General features: G+C 37.4%; 1 protein-coding gene across 2 annotated transcripts in view; it reads right to left on the reverse strand.

Annotated features, from left to right (window-relative positions):
- The window catches only part of AGAP1 (ArfGAP with GTPase domain, ankyrin repeat and PH domain 1), a 384460-nt gene that overhangs the window by 333342 nt on the left and 31228 nt on the right, over positions 1–19890 (reverse strand). The gene's annotated exons all lie outside the window — the stretch shown is intronic.

Genomic DNA, 19890 nt, shown 5'->3' on the forward strand with positions numbered 1-19890 from the left:
TTAATGTTGTAGGCATTATGGACAAACCAAGCACATACACTTAAAGATAGGAAAGAAAATATTGCATTTCAGAAGTCACTCTCAAATAATACATGCTGAGTTCAAACAGACATGCTTCTTAAAACCATACTGCACTAACATAATAGTAGTTAATGTAACATTTAGGTAAAACATTACTTAAGAGGTACAACTCTCAAAAGTGTGCTACATGAAACATCTAGGTGTGGTCCATGATAATTTGGACTCATGCTTTGGAAAGCATGCAATGGGTCGCATGAAAGGTTGTATTTGACTACTACTGTTTTTCAGACAAGAAAAAAAAAAAAAAAAAACAGTTACTTCTTCTGATCTGAACTTCTGATTCACAGTAGCCCAGACATTTTTTGCCAGGTCCCCATTAGCTTCAGCTGATCTGTGGTAGCTCTTCTGGTATATCAACAACAGCATTTGGAAGACTAAGGCTTCACCACAACACATTTTTCTCAATTTTCTCACAGCACTGTGGCAAATCATTGTTTACAGACAACCATCATGCACTGAAGAGCTAAAAAAAAAAAAAAAAAAAACCAAAACATAAAAAAAATTATAAAAGCCAGTCCTTCACAAACCTGATATTTAGACTACTACACCTGAAATAACACTGTAGCACAACATTCAGCTTTACTTGGAGTCCAGCTCCTCCCTCCCTGACTTCACATCTGAGTACATTTTGAGCACATACACTCTCTAAACCACCATATTGAGGTCAACTCACAAAAGAAACATGACTTCCTAATAATTCATTCAGCTGGCAAACTAAAATGCTTCCACAGTTGTAATAGCCTTTGGACCTCAGTAATATACATGCTTTCACATCCCAACTAAAAACTAGTATTATCTTTCCAGAATATAGTACCATCAACAAGGAAAAAACATGTCACCAGTACCATTTATACATTGATTTACCTAGAATGACCTTTCTTACCACACTCAGCTAGGCAACAGATGGGATTTAAATACAACATTCCCCCCATCCTAATACTACTTAAGCATTTCCCGCTGTGGTATAATGGATGAATTAGTACCTGGTACAGAACAAAGGAAATGCGGTTCAGACCAATTCCTTCCTGAAATAATTTTAAGTGGAAAAATCCTATGGTCATGCAGAAAACAACATACAATAGAGTCGGTCCACAAAACCAGTTAAAACCAAAATCCGTCATTACTTCAATCAGTGATATTAAATGTGGAGTTAAAACTGTATGGGTAGCACCAATATGTTTTTCATTTACATACGCATTTTCTTACAGGCATGCCAAGGCATCTGTATAGTTAGTAACTTTTCTAAACTTGGCATGCTCCAAGTAGTTGGCTATAATCAACAGCAAAATAGTGAGATTTCAGGGTCCTTACAAAATTCCAGTCTTATCTGTTCAGTTGAATAAAAAAATCACCACAAACTTGCAAAGTCCAAAAGCTTACTCTCAGTGCCAAGAACTCCAGATTTGTTGGCTACAGCTCTTACTACTTGCCACAGGAAAGAAATTAAAAGCTACCTTGTGGTTTGGAAGTTCAGCAAGGCAAACTACAGTACCTCAGAAATAAAACATGAGACCCAAATCACAACATAATGTTTGGGGGTTTTGGTTGCTGTTGGTTGTTTGTTTTGGGGGTTTGAGGTTTTTTTGGGGGGGGGCTGGGGTGTCTTTTTTTTAATTACCACTGTGTACTACCTTATCAAAAGGAAAGAGACTTTCAAGGGAGATGAAGATCAACTAAAATATCAGACTTGGAAAATTCAGGCTCTTTTACTATAGAGGTAGAGTAGAAGATTCATTGACAGGATGCATCTTGTCAGAAAGGATATGTTCTGATAACAACATTAAGTCACGATGGAATAATGTATGCTTCCTTAACGAATCCTGAAGAGGCAGGTCAGGAGAAAGATGATGATTGGTACCAAGCCAACCATTACCGTAGCCTTATTCTCATCTTCTTTAAGCTTGGCAGAAGTCAAACTCCACCAGATGCTCAGGAACATGTTCAAGATGACACATTGCCCAGAGAGGCTGTCCATGGAGCAAAAGTGGTGTTTCTCTTCTACATCTGAAAGAAAGGGGTCAACCTGCGCTACTTCTAATCCTATAGATGAACTAAGGAAGTTCTGGAAGTGGACCCTCTAGCTTAAAGTAACTGAGCTCATCACCAGTTTATTCGGGGGTCCCCAAAAGAGGCCATTCATATTAAACCCAACAGGAGAAAAAAGTTTATTGGAAGATCAACAGTTTTCTGACAGAGAGACTGTCTCACAGCAACTCTTCTGTTGGAGAGTTTTGTGGCATTATCATCTTGTTGCTTGGCCACAAGAGCCTTTGACGGCTGAAGCAGCGGTGTTCAATAAAAATGAGAACTCCAGATTACAGAAAAAAAAATTAATTTAAGAGCATCATCTTCACATGCTGGCCTGTGACTGACGTCAAAAGGAATGTCCTACACACACTGACAGGTTCTGTCAACTTAATAAGGAATAGAAACCATCACCACAGCTTAGGAAGTCCTTACTAACCTAGGGAAAAAGGCTTTTCTGGGCACTTAAGTACCAGTACCTTCTTGGGGAAGGCAGGACCTGGCCAAACAAGTGCAGAGTAGTTATGTACAACATCAGTGCATGCATTCAAATCACACTGCATATTTTCACTTTCACTTGCATCAGTCCTGAGCCCCTAAGCTGCATACAAGGCAGTCAAATTGTAACACAGAAATCAACATGCTGAATATGTCAAGGCGGAAACAACACAATGCTATCACAGCAAGTGATAGCACTGACAGCACCCTGAACCTGAATGAGCAAATACCCACAGTTCCTTTGAATCCAAAGTAAATCTGTCCTCCTTTCCTAGTATCCCTAGGAAATTACTCTAAAAGCCTTTTTCCTTTTGCTTCCCTTCATAAAACATAATTCTGTGACTATTTAGAGCTTTAACAGTAGCCATCTCCTACCAAAGTAGACTGGACAAGGTCCCTGAAAAAAGAACAAGGGAATGGACTAAGAGGCAAAGTAGTAACTATTTCGATTCAGAACTTCCACAGTGCTTGAATTTTCAAAACTGAGTGCAAATATCCCAAATCTAGGTTGTCTTCTGCACATAAAAACAAACTTTTTACTGAAAGAAGCCTTGAAAAAAATAAGTTGAAAAAGAAACAACAAGCAAAATAAAACCCACAGTATCTTGGAGAACATAGACTTGGAGGCAACAACCACAGTATAGCTTGGATTTTAAACCAGTTATTTCAGATCAATATTATTCCTATTGGCTGGAGTGGACAGCATTTAAAGATAAAAATAAATGTTTTTATCACAATTACCTCAACGTTTCTTTCATAGCAAAATTAGTACAAAAACCTCTGACAATTATATAGGATTCTGCATTAATTTTACAAGCTAAGAATAATACAGCAGTACTGTTTATATAGGCCGCCCACATTACTTTCACTGTCCATATATTTATAGGTTTTCTGAAAATAAATCTATCTAAACAACCCATAACATTGGAGGAGGACTATTCAATGCAGAAGAACGTGCTCAGACAGTGTATCTTCCACTTACTTCACTAGCACTAAACCCAGCAACTTGGCCCCAAGCGGTTTAGTAAAAGGAAATCCACACTGGAGTTCTGGAGAGGGAAGAAACAAATTTAAGACACCCATTGCTTTGGTCTATCAATCCATACAGGACAGACAGGAAGCATTCTGATTCTCAGTTCACAAAAGCAAGGGGGTGGTGGAACGGGAGGCGCTTTGCTTCCCTTGCCCCAGAGCTGTAAGAGCAGCAACTCGTCAGGCAATTATTATACTTTAAGTACGTCGCCGTAAGTGATGGTGGAAGCTTGTACAAAGCATGGAATGTTCAAGAAATGACAAAGCAGGGATCATACAGCAGCAATTATGTCATTTCATCCAACAGGCTTGAGTTATTTAAAAAATTAACACCTAGTTGATTGCTAATAAAGTTTAGCTTTGAAGTATAATGTGCCATTATTATCATCATATTTCCCAAGAAAACCACAGGCCTTACTTCTCCACTATGCATGGTTTTTAAAATAAACATGAATTCTTCTGCTTTATTAACATCACAAGCTTCTTGTACTCTTATTAGTACTCACACAGTACTAGTTGCCTGAGGCAAGGGACAAGCAAGTGAGGGAAGAAAAGAGCCCGGGGCACCCAAGCTCACACTGAAAATTATTTTAAAGCTCAATCAAACACCTTGCCTTACTGAAAACATACTAGCAAACCACAGATGAGTAGTGGCACTGTATTTACCCAAACCCAACATCTTAAAAGTACTATTTCACCTGTAACTCACCATATAGCTGCAGCACATGAACTACGTAACCATAGAAAGCTTTGAGATCATTCCAAAAGCGGAGGGAAAGAGAATAAAACAAGAATCTGGTAGACGTTCCTAAGAGACTCATCACACATGCCTGGTATCTGAATTTAAATTTCCTTCTGAAGTGCTGTTATCTTTCATCCCCTTTCCAAACAACAGTTAACCACGTTGGTAATGAGTTTGGTTTAAATCAATATGGATAGTGCGAAATCAAGTGTCTTGTGCTATACTTTAAGTTACGTTAACAAAATTCAAGGCACCTTCTATCACAGTCTTGACATAATTTTGCTTAGATTCTCCTAGTTTCGCTCCAAGGTCATGTGTATGTTCCACAGGGTGCCTGCTCTATAAGCACAGCTGTATGTTCAATGTAAAGGCCACTTCCAAGTCCCTTGTGTATATATATATTTGGTATTTTAGCTAAGGCTAAAAAAAAATGTATTCAATTATCACTTATCTCTTAGGAGTAAAATTTATTTTCATCATTAAATGAGCCAGAAACCAGTTTCTTAAAATGTGTCCACCTATTTTTAGAGTTACAGTTCTAAGAGTGAGAGCATGAGCTGAAAGGGCTTTTATTTTTCTGTGGTGAAGGCATGTTAAAATAGACATACAAAGCCTGGCATATTAGAGAGCCAGGTGTCCAATTTTTCCTTAATGGCTGGAGGCAAAAGAGGAAAAATAGCTTTGACCCACTTCTGCAGAAACCCATATGACCACTCCATGTTAAGCACACATGAAAACAGAATGCATTCCTATTCTGTTAATTCATTCTCTGCGGAAAACAGATGAAACTAAGGGATTTTTAATTCTCTTCACTTGCCATATATGCTTACAAAAGTTATCTCTGGTAAAAAAATGCTTAATATTAGTATTTTCAGAGAAAAAGTACCACAGTACAGATCTTACTGGAAACGCTTGGAAGGAAAAAAAAAAATAAAATCACAATTCTCTTTCAACAATCATCAGTAAAATCCTCACTGTAACAGCAGTGTCTGTGCCATTCCCACTAGGGGTACTTTGCTGCAAAAGCAACACTTACAGTGAATAATCACCAGCATACACATGGAATACTGATAACTGCTTTTGAGAATATGGAGGCTCATCAGGATAACAGAATTAGAAGAACAAAGGTGGGTTATTTACATATATTGAGCTATCCCTTCACATCCAGCTTTGTCTTTATTCGTAAAGCAACACATCCTCCAGCACATTTTTTCCTATTACAATAGCAAAATCAAGAAGCCACCCACATATTTCTACATTCAAGAAAAACATTACATCTTTTGCACAGGTACATCTGACCTATCAAGCATATATTCAGTTTTCCTCTTTCAAGTTGCAGATGCTGAGGAGAGTCACCTCAAATACCTTGGCATTTGTAACAAATACATTCTTCTTCTCTCCATCTTAGAAGACTCGAGAGCCTCACCTTACCCTTTCTTTCAAGGTCAAACACCACAGTTGGTTTCCCCACATTCACCTCAGCTGACTTGAAGTCTCAGCAGTTACAGATAACTGATCAAAAACTCCACACCTTGATTTAAAACCATGACCAAGCTACCTTCCCTGGGTTCATCTCCTCTTCTATGTGTCTTTACATATATTGCACTATTACTTACAAACACCACAGGCCTGGATGTATATTGCCATAAATTAGATTTGTAAGGAGAGCCTAGAACAAGAGAGAGGACAGGAGAGAAAAGAACAACCAAAAAAAAAAACATTGTAAGCAACCTGTAAGAAAGAGTTATTGTGAACTGCAATTCCACACGCACCCAAATTTACTGTTCCAAACAGCTATGTATATGACAGCATTAAACAAAAAGCTGACAGACGCGAACGTGACTAACAGCAGAGGAGAAGCACAGAATCACAAGAGTTCCTAGTGGATCATTTTTGACCTTTCTGTTATCAAGGAAGCACACTCAAGTGCACAAAGCAGATGATAATTATTTTAAAAAAGTTTAAAAAAAAACAAACCTCTTTCATGCCCACTTATGTGGTGTACATTTTAAACATTCTGCAAGGGAAAAAAACATGGACCTCGTCTTTAATATCCTCAGCAGATCCATGCACAGAAGACTGACAAGCCAAGCGTCATGAGGAGCAGATGGGATAAGGTTCAGCAGAAACTACAGCCATATGCTAATTTGCTATTAATTACAGAAGCTGTCAGGACTACTGCAGTACTCTACACTAAGAAAGGGTGCTAGTTAAATACATCCATTAAGGAACATGTTTGACTAGTAACAGCTTTTGATAGAAATATAAAATTTTTAGTGACCAAGACAGCAGAGTGGGGAACCTACAGTGACTACGGCTGCTGTTACACACACAGAATATGACGTTCACAACTGAAAAAAGACATGCAAGGCATTAGCTCAAAATGCTACACCCAGCCCTTACTGGTTTAGTGTAGAACACTTTTACCATGACCTGCTCACAAAAAGTCCTTCCTTGGATCAGCCTCCTTTATGAAGGTTTTGGACTGCTGACTAGAAAGCTTAAGAGTGTCAACAGATTTTGAGCAAATGTTGTTACTCATCGCTTTGCTTGCACACAAGTTGATAAGAAAAACATGCCAACAGGTGAAAATTAAAGCTTACTTCACAATTTCTTACCTCAATGTCCTAACAGTTGTGGAACATAACACATATTACTTAATTTGTCCTACCAAAGTTTGCCTAAAGGAACAAAGCTCCACATTCCTAAAAAGTTTAATGGGTATGTAAATAGATGCAAGTTTTTTCCATCAACATTTTTATGACCCCCTCAACGTACATAAAGATGAACATCTCTCACATATCTATCAACTTTCCTCCCCTTCAAACAGAATTTCCGTTCAGATTTTGTGAGAAGCAGGTTGTCAATAAAGGCATAATTTAGATTTATATTCCTACCTATGTCACTTCCTAGAGATTTTAACCCAGGGGTGGTAGTCATTTATCCTTCCAAGTCTTATCAGCCCGAGCTGCTCAAAGCTGAGGGAGACAGGGAAAAGAGATGTCAAGGAAGTATAGAAGCAACTAGAAAACTTAAGGAATTTCCTTCCCCTCAACACACAAATTCTTAGCTGCTAACTAAGTACTTGTCAGTGTGAATGACTAACAGCAAAGAATATTTCATATATCATCTGGAAGGAGCCAAGCCCTTGAGATCTAATTATCAGAACCAAGTGCCCCAACTGACATGAATTATTTACTGCAAACCAGTGCTTTTGATTATGCACATGCATTATATGCTGAAGGTGCATCTGTGCCCCAGTTTTAAAACAACCATGTGGAAACAAAGCCAGAAACTGAGCTAAAATATAACATTCATTCCACAAAACAAGACACGGGTCTTGGCTGATAAGATGAAGTTTACCTATCACTTGTGATAATACACAGATGTTTTCAATACAACCCGAGGGTAAACGATAATAGGCTGGAGAATACATGCATTTTCTTTCCTTTTCTTTTGACAAACTGACAGAAAATAAAAATCTTGGCCTTAATCACATGTACCCAAAGCAGGAGGTAATCTATTTCATTTATCTGAGTGACATTACACAGGGAGACACAGAGACATCAAAACAGACTCGTTCTCGTTACACTCCTCTGTTTTAGTCCTGTATCTATCCTCTGCAGCGTGCTTTCACAAGAAAGCCCACTACCTATCTGAGACTCACACTGACAGCTTATAGACTGTAGCATCAAAACTCTGACAGGGGGACTTGACCCATCTCTTCTCCTTCCTCCATCAGAAAGCAGCTCTAAGTGGGCAACTCACTGCAGTTTCATTAAAACAAAGAGTGAAACCTTACTTGTTTCTCTAAGACCATACTACACATTCAGGTTCATCTACTACTTCCATTTATTTAACATGTCCAAAGTCAACAGATGTTTTCATACAGCATCTTCATGCCTATGACAGCCATCAAGGTGACTGCCAAACAGGAACATGGTAACTTCCACTGTAGTATTAAATCCCAGTTTAAGCTTACATAGAATCCTTAATTTTGTGTAACAGAATTTAGTATATTTGTAACGCTAGTCTGAAAAACAATCCAAGTACGTATGAATACAACAGTCATCCCTGAACGGAAAATGGACAACGGATATCACATCAATATTAGGGTGCTCATTCCCATCGATTTCTTAGGCTGATTTAAGACACCACAAGTTAGTTTTCACACATCTGAGTCGACTGAAGAAAATTTCTGAAGTTACAGTACCAAGTAAAAGAAATTAGAACCACCCCCTAGCCACAGGACAGTATTTCTTGCATCAAAACCTTGGACTTGGAGGCAAATACCCTTTCAGACTATTTGTAGTCTGTTTACTGTGTCTTTTCAAAAGCTTTTATTTGTACAACACAAAACATTTGCTCCTATACAAGGAACTCTTCTTCATTGTGCTCCAAGTCTTTATTCCCTTGTTTAGTAAACACCACACTGACCTGAAGGTAGAAGTCGTGTATACACGTAATAAATAGAAAAAGCAGCTCAGCTCTCAACACCTATTTTAAAGCGCATCTCCATACCACAAAGAGTTCATGTATGTTCAGTGCACACATTTAAATTTGTTCCCTTTGCTCTTTACAGAAAATACCCAGAGTTTTTTTTCGGAGGGGCCACAAGGGTGGCAGGAAGAAAGGGAAGCCTGCGTTGGTCATGCTGCGGCTTAACTGGGTGGACCAGAAGGAATATCTGTTTATAGCACCTCTTCACAGCTCCTTATCAACTTGGAGATATTTACAACCATAACACAGCATGGAGCAATTACCAAGCCAACAAGGAATGGAAATGTCCTCTAGGGATCTGTAAGCATTCTACATTGTTAATTTTAACCACCAAACTAGACATCTCACAGGGGATCTTTTAAAAGCAATGGGAGTTAATGTCCACAAGCCCTTCTGAAAACCTATCTACAAGCTGAAAATATCAGCCAAAGAGAAATAGGATATACCCAGAGAATAACACCTTATGTTACCTCCTGTATGCAGCAAGCACAGGAGAATGACAATAGCACCTGAAAATAAACTAGTACTGACTTCTGTAGTCTCACTTTCTAGGTTTATGGTGTTAAGATTCATTTTCCCCTAAGTTACACAAAACTGCATTCATATGTCAAATAGATACAAAGAACATTCGTTTGTAAACACAAGCAAAATAACATTTTTTTAAACTATTGGTGCAAATGCAAATTAATCCTAGGTCCCTGCTCTGCTACCTAATACATCTAAAATTAGTTGTGCACTTGAGACAAATACTAGTGACCTAACTCCTTCCTATTTTTGCCCTCCCTAAAGCCTGTCGTGTTCCAAATCTCCTAATTCCCACCATTTACAACCTCGAGGCCCTCCCCAAAACACCAACTTTCCTCTAAGAGCACTATGCCAAAGACCTTTTCCCTTCAGACTTTTGTATTACATCCTCTCTTGCAACAGTCACCAGTTGTCTTCTTCAAGCTTTCTCCCCCAAAACAAAGGAGAAAGGACCCCGCACATTCAGTTAACAATCCTCGCATACACAAGGTCTTAAAATCTGTGGATTTGGAAGATACATTGCCACAACTGTTCTCATGTAACGCACTGCCTGTTGCTCTCCCAGCTATGAAGGCAAGAGAAGGGAACTATTGAGCTCAGCTCTTGCGTCTGTACACAGCCGTATCTTTACAGTTAACTACTACCCTTGTTTGCTTCTCAGCACTATTAAGCAGTAATGAGAAATATAACTTCTTACCAAGCTCAGTCGGCCTCAGATTAATGGCCAACACACCTCACATTTCTAATCTATCACTGCAACTTCACAAACAGATTTAACAAGTATTACAGAAACAGAATTCTGAAATAAAATTACTGTTCATAGAAAGTTCAAAAAGCTGGAAAAAGCACAAGACAAGTTGAGGTTATTTTCACTATACCAAAACCCACAATGAAAACAGTTTTCGAATGAGGCAAATTGGACACAAGTCCTTCCTTTAGCTGAACCGTCAGCACAAGCTCAGAAACAGATATAGTAACCAGGCATACCACGAGATGACAATTATTAAGAGCATTAGCCCAAAGATACACCAAATTCAAGGCATCCCTTTCACATAATCAAGGACTACTTTTCCTAGCAGCATTAAATCTACCTACCCTAAACATAAGACCTGAATTGACAAAACATAGAAAAAGTTGACCTAATAAAATAAAGTAATGTTAGTTTGCAATCAGAATTTCGACACCATGCCTTGCATACTAACATTTCAAGTCCGAACCACGTGATTTAGTAAATTTCCATGGATTAAGCTCTACTGTACACACAAGCCAATACAACACTGAAGAGGAAAGACTTGGCGTGGAAGACTTGAGAATGTATTATGTTTTTAATGGCAATACTATCCTTTTATTTCTGACATTTATGTTTATTTTATTTACGTTCTTTCTTCAGTGCCAACTCACAAACCTCTAGCTTGAAAAGGTACTTGGGACATCCAATGACTTCCATATACTCATTCCTTAATTCCTTCCTTCACTAGGTGTGAACCCTGGACATTTTAATATTGATTTCACATTAAGCAAGCCATAGAAGACATTCTCAACTACCAATACATTCACTTGCTCTAGACAGTTTTCGTGCAGCAACCCAAGATACCCACAGAACACTAACATGAACACCCTAACATACATAGAAGCACGCCAAGATAAGAATGCTTAAGTCAGAATTACACCCTTTTCTGCTGAGTGAAAGTTACTTTCAAACTAGCGACTCCAGATGCTATTTCCATATCAGCAAGCACTCCTTTCAGGGCATTTTTTCCATATGGCCTTGCAGAAACAAGCTTCTAGAAAGCCTGCAATTATTTTCGCTGCTGTGAAGGAGCTATGAAGGAGGGTAGGAGAAATACAGATGCATACCCATTTTTTTTTTTCCCTAGGCATAAACTGCTTATATTAAGTTTATTTATTCCACAGCCAGTGCATAATTGCCATAAACCAGTTCATCTTCAGTGGCAATTTTCCACAAGGCCATATGACAGTCATTTTATGACAAAATCTACTTTTGCTTATAAGGAAAAAAAAAAAAAAAAAAAGAGTTATTGCCAATGCCTATGAAATTTGTGACAATTCTAGGGAAGTGACATTTTCTTAGACATGCACTTTTTCTTAAAAAAAAAAAAAAAATCTCTCTGAACTCATGCTCATACATATCTCACTAAGTAAAAGGGGGAATGTTCAAACATATTGCTGTCTTGCTGTCTGAAATCTCTAAACTCTGTTTGGTTTTTTGTTTGGTTGGTTGTGTTTTTTTAAACCTTGGCCTGTAAGGTGCATCAGTCAAACGTTCCATAACTCTTCTCATGGAAACAGTTTTAAAATTTGGAAAGCAGGGTCCTGGGCTCTCTCTCCAAAGCATTAACTGAGCACAAGGCTGAAGTTCTGCGACAGATACTTACTTAATACCATTACTTCTGAGACATCTTGGTAATTTTCTAATTAAAATGGGTGGCTGAGAGGTTCAGAGGCTCAAGTCTCATCTTATGCAGTAGGACGATAAGGTGAGTGTGGAATAATCTCTGGGATTCAAATCAAAAGCTGTCAGTGCAGCACATGAAAGACCCATTGCACATCAAGCTGTCTTAATGCCCTTTGAAAGCCTTCACAAAACTACGCAACTTAAAATTTTTCACTTACAGAACTGATTGTAAGCATTTCTTTAGATATAAAGCATCTATGGGAACTGCAACATGCAAACCTAATTTATAGGGTCATACTCAAAACTGATTTAAAAAGACTGTCCTAATGCTCTTTAAGAAAATGGCAGCGCTACGCTGCCACAATTGCTATCATCTGCTAGATTAATAGTGTCTAAGTGTCAGAGAAAGGGAGTTATAATTTGAAGGTTCTGAAGTTCACAAGAGGATTTTATACCGTAAACAAGTCTCAGAGTCTTGTCCCATGATATCAACCTTCATACAGCTCAGACATGCACCCTAAGAGCCTGGATTCAGCTAAACCAGTTTCCTTCCTTTATCAAATTTTAAAAAGCAGGATGAAATGTTATAAACCAAAAGGCACACTAAAAAACTGCTGTAAGAGAATTAATTCTCATCAACACTCACACTGTTAGAAAAGCATCAGAATTCTTACAGAATCCTTATTACCTGCATAAACCATGAAGAAAAAGGAGAAAACCTGGGAAAAAACACAATACAGGAATACTTACAGTAGCTTTTTCAGTTTGAGTCCTATTAAAAGCAGGCCTTCTTAATTTCTTCTGCAACTCCCATGAAATGCAAAACCAAACTACCAGTTCTCATTTCTGCTATGTATCACTTAGCTTTTATTCCATCTTCAAATGACTAGAGAATCTAGTTTGACTTACATATCTCATTACCTCCATCTACTGGTAAGAGCTGCTGCTTGTAAAAAAACCAAACTCTCACATACTGTACCATTTTTTAACTTTAAGTTCAAGATCTTGATAATGAAAGAAGTGAGAAGGGAGAATACAAACAATTCAACTCAAAAAACCTGAAGGTACAGCCCAGCTGATATACCTCACACCACCTTTTTCTAATGTCTAGAATTTATTCACCCCTACGAGTATATGAAATTTACCTGTGAATTGAAAGTGACAGACAATTTCACAACCATGACATAAGAATAAGCCATTGTATTTTTATTTATTTTTTAATAATTTGCAAGTATCATCATATTTATTTGTTCTGCTTCATTCAAAACCCAGGTAAGGTTGGAAAATGCTGTTCACAGTGCCTTCCTTACTATACTGAATATTTCCACCCATTCCTAAATATGTGTCACAACAGACAGCTAAGCAAAGCTTTGAATTTTTATCAATGAGCAGCACTGGCAATGAATATGCTTACTCCCAAGTGCTACCTCTAAGAAGGAATAACAGCTTCTATTTCAAAAAATTCCTAGCTTCTTTCCTGGATTAGCACAAACATACAAGCTCTCCAGAGGCCAAGCACACCTTGCAGTTGTACTTCAGCATGAGCCCTCTAATCCTTCACACAGCTACAAGGCACTCAGCCACACTTCTCCTTCAAACCAGTTCTTTATGAGTCAAAAGAAGTTAACAAGAAACTAAACAATCCACTGAAAGTAAGTCACATAAATATTTTCAACACTAAATGAGCCTGGTAGTCTCTGAAATCTTGCCTTCCCTACATTAATTGTAATTAGATGTGATCTTCATATGTACCTGGAAACTTTCCTTATATTCAGCTGTTCTTTTTTAAGTATTAGCTTAGCTTAAGACATCAAAACTATTTGCTCTAATGCAAAAAAAAAAAAAAAAGCATGCTTTCTTTTTTTCCCCAGATGCTTTTATGTAATTTATTCTACTTATCCCCATACCAAATTCTCATAGTTGTCAGTAACCAGAAGGGGGCAACATTTTAAATAGTATGTAAAAAACAATACCAATTTTGTCAACTGTCAAGCTATTTGACATAGTTATTCTTTCCAAGTAAAAACCACCATGTTGTCTCAAAGCTCCTCACTTGTAACATTAAAAGGAAAAATTTCTTTTTTTTTTTCTACTTACAGATCCAAGAATTTCAATGAGTGATTTTATCAGAAAACTTCTTGTAAGTAGTGAAGTAAGTATTTCACCACCAGCACTGCAGTGCACTGCTATGATGCTTCAGTTCAAGAACAGCAACTGTTCTGTAGAAACACTACTCAACTTGGAGGAAGTGACTACATTCATTATTAAATGCACTGCAGTTAAGTTCAAAAATGAGACCTTTTCTGAAGCATTTCAGATTATTCACCATACTGAGTTCCTAAATTAGACTGTTAGCACAGCTGCCCCAGAATGAGATTATTCTTTCATGTAACATGCTTAACTTTCACACTAAAATCAAAATGATGATCCACTTAAGACAAGGGAAATGAAAAACCTTTTCATCTCATGATAAATAAAATTGAACTAGCTGTTCATTGAAATTCAGCAATTCTCTGATCCATCCGTTTCAAGATGGCACAAGCAAAATTCTCTAAGAGACTGCTGCTATGGTGATGCCTCTTCAAGAGCAAACTATGTCCAAAAAAAAAGAACCAAAAAAAAAAAAAAAACCACTGTGGAAAACCACAGCAAAAAGCTCCTCTGGCTTTTAACTAGCCTATTTCAATTTACAGAGCAGGAGAGAAATGTTACCATCACAGAAAAATAGTTTCAAAATCTACATAAGAGAAAATTTGAATGCTGTGAAAGAAAGTTTAAGCTGGGATTCACCCGAGAGGTTTATTTTTCCCAACATGGATGCTAACAGGCTCTTTTACTTGCATTTTTTCAAAAAAATAGGTTTTGCCTTTCTAAGCAGACCCATTAGTGGGATTCACTCACTGAATATTTCACTTATTATTCAAAAAAACATAAGTGATAGCACGGCTTGAAATAGACCGTATGTGCTGGACACATATGAAGGAAAGAATACTGTTAAGTCCGATTATTTTAGTTGCTCCTCAATGCCTGGCACCACTTACACCTGAGAACAGACTTGTGCCTATCAGCTTGTTCATATGGTGCTATGCTTGATCAAATCAGCTCCAACTTTGACCTATAGAAAAAGCCTAGCTTCAGGTTTGGAGCTGACATGCCTGCTCACAGCACCGTTCAGGTTGGTGCTAGCTATGACAAAGCACACAGTGAAGCAGTGGGTGAAGCAAAATACTCACTGCTCAAGGCTCACGGTAAACCTGCAGGCTAAGAGAAAACGGTTTCGTCATCTGGAATTGACACCTTTTCTAAGCATGTATCTGAAGACATTCAGTAAGTATGACTAACGCTTGCACGGTAATAGCATGAGAAATAATTTGAACTTGGATTGATCTGGGTGTGAGGATGCAACGATGTGATTTCTGATACAGCATTTTGATGCTGTATCAGAATCAAGATTTTTAGCCCAGTTTTTATGACAACTACGCACTTACTACATATTTAAGTCAGGCTTCTTTAAATTCTCCATAGTTTACAGATGCAGAGTTTTAAAACCCAATAAAATATTTTCAATGTACGCCACAAAAAGGAAATTTCACTTCATAAGTAAGTGGATTCACTCAAAAAAAAAAAAAAAGTCAAAAATTCAGAACAAAAAATTTGGCCATTTTTCTAGAACTCAAAGTTTTCAACTTAAATGGCATTGAAAAAAAAGTCAAAGATTAAGTCACAAAAACTGAAGTGGAAAGGCCACACTGATCTCCTAACGCTGGTTTAGATGCTCTAGTCCTAGTCTCATCTCTCCCTACTAAACCAGTTAAAAACTCCAAATACAAACTGTCCTTTTGTAGCCTGGCATTATGCCAACTTATGAATAGCAAGAGTTGGGGACGTGAAGTTTCATATTTTTTCCAGTATGTCTGGATAAGCCACCCCTCAAGGCCAATTAATTAGGCAGCTCTTCTAAGGAATAAAAGGTCATGAACCAAAGAGATCCAAGATCAAACAGCTCAGTTTTGTATTGGTATGATCCCCCTTAGATGTTTTGCCAGAATTGCACTTCCTGTGCAAAAGCTGCTTTAAGCAAAACATTTGCACAGGCTTAAAACTGAGAAGGCAGGGCAAGTGCCTATTAATAAAAAAGCTTTTATTTAGCTTATCCTAAAAAAAAATAAATATGTAATGATTTCTACAATCATGTATTAATTGGCTGCTGAACTGTAACTATTCACTATAAGTAACATCTCAGACAAAGGTACAAGGAGTATCTGCCTCACTTCAAAGACTACTCAACAGCATCATTATTGAGGTGCCCGACTCCCCAGCACACAGATAAAAACAGGGAGTACATCATCCTTATTTACTTCCCCCTTTGGGCTTCTTCTGCAACCACCACTCTTTCAATAATCAAATAAGCAGTTCTGTAAATACCATGTCAGATATCAATCTTGATGAATAGAGGCTTTTAATGATTTGAAAATCATTTTTTACTCTTCACTCCTCTACCAGGACTGTATGTTGTTGTTCATTTATTGAAGTACTGACATTGCTATCATCTTCTGGTACTTTGAACAGTCATCATTAATTTAAAATAAAGCCTACTAATAGTTAGCAATTGCTTTGTTCATCACAGCAAGGTATAAAACAAATCCTAACAAATTAATTTCTCTGGTCAAGGTCACCATAAAAATATGAATTAGTTTATCACAAAACAGCATCTACAGTTTAGGTCAGCTGTCACAATATCATGCTCACTGGTTTTATAAGCTCCCAGCTGGGTCATCACACACATTACAGACTCAAGCTTGAACAGGTCAACAGGAACTGCCTGTTTGAGCACCACTCCTTTAAGTTTCTGACTAAATCCAACTTCACTACTAAAAATTCTCAGGGTAACCTAAAGTGCTAATTTATAGAATTTTAAGCATGAAGTTACTTACAGGTTCTTTAATGCTGATTGTCTCTATAAGCACACTTTTTCCCCCCCCAAGAAGCACACTCTTAACATATTGAGAGTTCACGATCAGAACACAGATGGATTTTTCTTCTGTTATACATAGCACATACCTTATAAATAAAACTCTTTGCCTGCTGTATAGTGTACCCACTCTTCTGACTGGAGAAAATTAACTCCATTTTTAGAAGAGTATTGTACTTTACATTAAGCTGTGTTCTTAATTAGATGACACACCAGAAAATAGATATTGAAGTCCTAGAGCCAGTATAAAGGGTTATGGGATTCCCACCTCCCAGATACCCATTAGCAAATTACATTCTTCAGTACCGCATTCCTGGAAGGAGACCTTAACATCACTTGCCAGTTATCTGTGGAGTTTCACCACACTGATACCACGGGAAACTCACCTGAGCATTTTTCTGCTTCCAAATGTCACCAGCATTATTGGTATTATAGTTGTGTACAAACCAATTCTGCATTTACTAACATACCAATGATTACTGCGAATTAACGTGCCATATCCCTATTTATAGAAGGTCATACTTGAGGAGACGCCATCCACAACGTTCAACTGAAAATAGATGCATCAGCCCTTGTGTTCACTTTCTTAACCACGATTAGTGCATGTCCTGACAGTGGCAGTGGTAAATACTGTTTAGGTAAAGATTCTCAAACAAGCATAATTCTTCCCCATATAAGAGATGATTCACAACAGGAATCAATATTTCACCTTCAGACATTATAAACATCTATGCCTTCTCTTCTGCAAGGGTACAACCTACTAATCAAGAATAATCTGCCTGCAGCACAATATTCATCTTGCTACTCTGTTCTACCAATAGACACTACTCACATAAATATTGTCCAGTTAAAGAAAAAAAATCCAGCACTACCATTCACTTGCCAATCTCCTTATAACAATATATATAATTACTAATGTTGCTAATCACAGTAGAAACAATCCTGCTCCACCAGTAAGTGTGAAGTTTCATCTATATTCACACAAGCGACGAGAATTTTTTTAATTTTTTTTTTTTAACATTAAGCATGATTATTAAAAACACTTTGACAAACTGGAATGTTCTTTCTCTCATTAGAGCTCCCTCTCTTGTGTTTACAGCACAATTCCCAGCACAGAAGTACTTTCAGTTAATCACTGAAGTCTCTGCAAAAAATGAAATGCTCCAATTATTCCGAATAGCCTGAGCATTCAGAAGTTTATCAAAACTTCTCTTTTCCATTTCCAGATCCAGGATGCTTTTAGCAGCTTGACAATATTATTTTGATACAGCAGAGTTCATAAAAAACCCAGTTCATTTGTAACTCTACTACTTACATTTGAGACCAAACATTAGGCCTGCCTCTTAAATCCTTTTCTAGCAAGCATCTATCACCTATATAAGAGGAAACGAACGGAAAAACCCCACTCTCTAAAACGGATTTCAGTTCCTATCACTTACATTTCTGAAAATTAAGAAAGTCCTTAAAAGAAGTTGCTATCCATCTGCTAAACCATGGTGTTGAACTTATTCATCATTAAGATTTTTAAGTCGCAAGATGCAAGCAGGCACCGATGCTGCCAAGAGCTATATTGGCAAGAAGCTGATGAACATTAAGAAAATCTTACAACCCCGTATCTCAGGGCCTTTTATAAAAGCTGATACAGGATCATATTATCTAGCTGCCCTACCAAACACAGTAAGTAGTATCAGCATGTATTTATATTTACCAAGAGCCCAGCAAAGAACTGTTAACAGCATTAGTGTCAATGGGTTTAGTTCTATTTTTTTTTCTTATGTTATCAGTCACACACAACCAACATGTTGCTTTGACTGGTACCAAGCACAGCTGAGTTAATATTGTGCGGAAGTTAGCTAGTGCTTACTGCCAATCATAGAAAAATCTAACAGTTTGAGTTTGGGATTTATTTGGGGGTTTTCTGCTATAGCTGCTACTGTTGGTTGTGTAGCTGCTACTGTTGGTTGTGTTTGTTGTTTTTTTTTTTGTTTGTTTGTTTTTGTTTTTGTTTTTTTTTTTTTAAATAACAGTTCCATATTTTTGTCTTCATGAAAAGATGACTTGAAGGAAAAGCATGAAATTTGGTGTATTATCAGGTCCCTCAGTAGACAGCAAGCACTATTCATAATCACTACCCTAGCATTTACTTCCACCAGTTGCTGATGGGAAGACAACAATATGCATGAGGCTTACAACTGATCTGAACTCCCGGAAAATGGAATTTCGTTATGTGGATACGCCATAAAGTAAAAAAATTAAAGTTAAGACCTTCAAAACCAGAGAGCTCAATTTTTTCATTAGACACACAGATGGAGTTTATTCATCATTAATGACAAGCTTTCTATGACATCACATGTTCATTTTTATTCACTAATTTAAGCAAACATTCAGAAAAATCTTCAGACGTTACTGAGTCTTAACTATTGCCACTATATTTAAAACTGCAGATATTTTGCATATAAAAGATTTCTGAAAAGCTCAAACTTTAACATCACTGCAAGATTGCCTCTGCTACATAAGGAATAGTGAAATCATAGCACACAAGCAGAGAAGTTCTGCCAGCCAATGTTTTTGGTTTGTTGTTTTCTAGATAGCTACTGACAAAGTGTAAGGATATTAGACTAACTCAAAGTTGATTAGACCACATGAGTAACATCAGGAACTTAAATAACTCTTCACTGCAAATACTAAGATTCTGCTGTTGACAGTTATTTAACCTGCTAAACCTCATTTTTAAAAATATGCCTTTGTGGCAGAATCACTGGAATATGCAGAATTGAACTGGGGACACACACCAATGAGCATTTCTCTTTTTTATTCAAGTACTTCAGAAAAAGTATTTTATCTGTACATTAACATACTTTTCTCGTAACACAGTACCTTTAAAGCATATAATTTTTAGCTTTCTAAGTTAAATCAGACTAGGTAGGTCAGGTACAGACCAAGAGTTTCAAATTCTTCTCCATCTAGTTCCACAAGTGATTCAACTGCCAGACTGCACCACTTAAATGAACACGAATTATTTCTTCCACCCTCCCCTCCTTCCCCCTGATCAGAACTTGACTGCTCTTTTCCTTTGAAATCAATCATTTACAATCTGAG

Source organism: Vanellus vanellus (genome assembly GCF_965231255.1).
Source record: "Vanellus vanellus genome assembly, chromosome: 5".
Lineage (NCBI taxonomy): Eukaryota > Metazoa > Chordata > Aves > Charadriiformes > Charadriidae > Vanellus > Vanellus vanellus.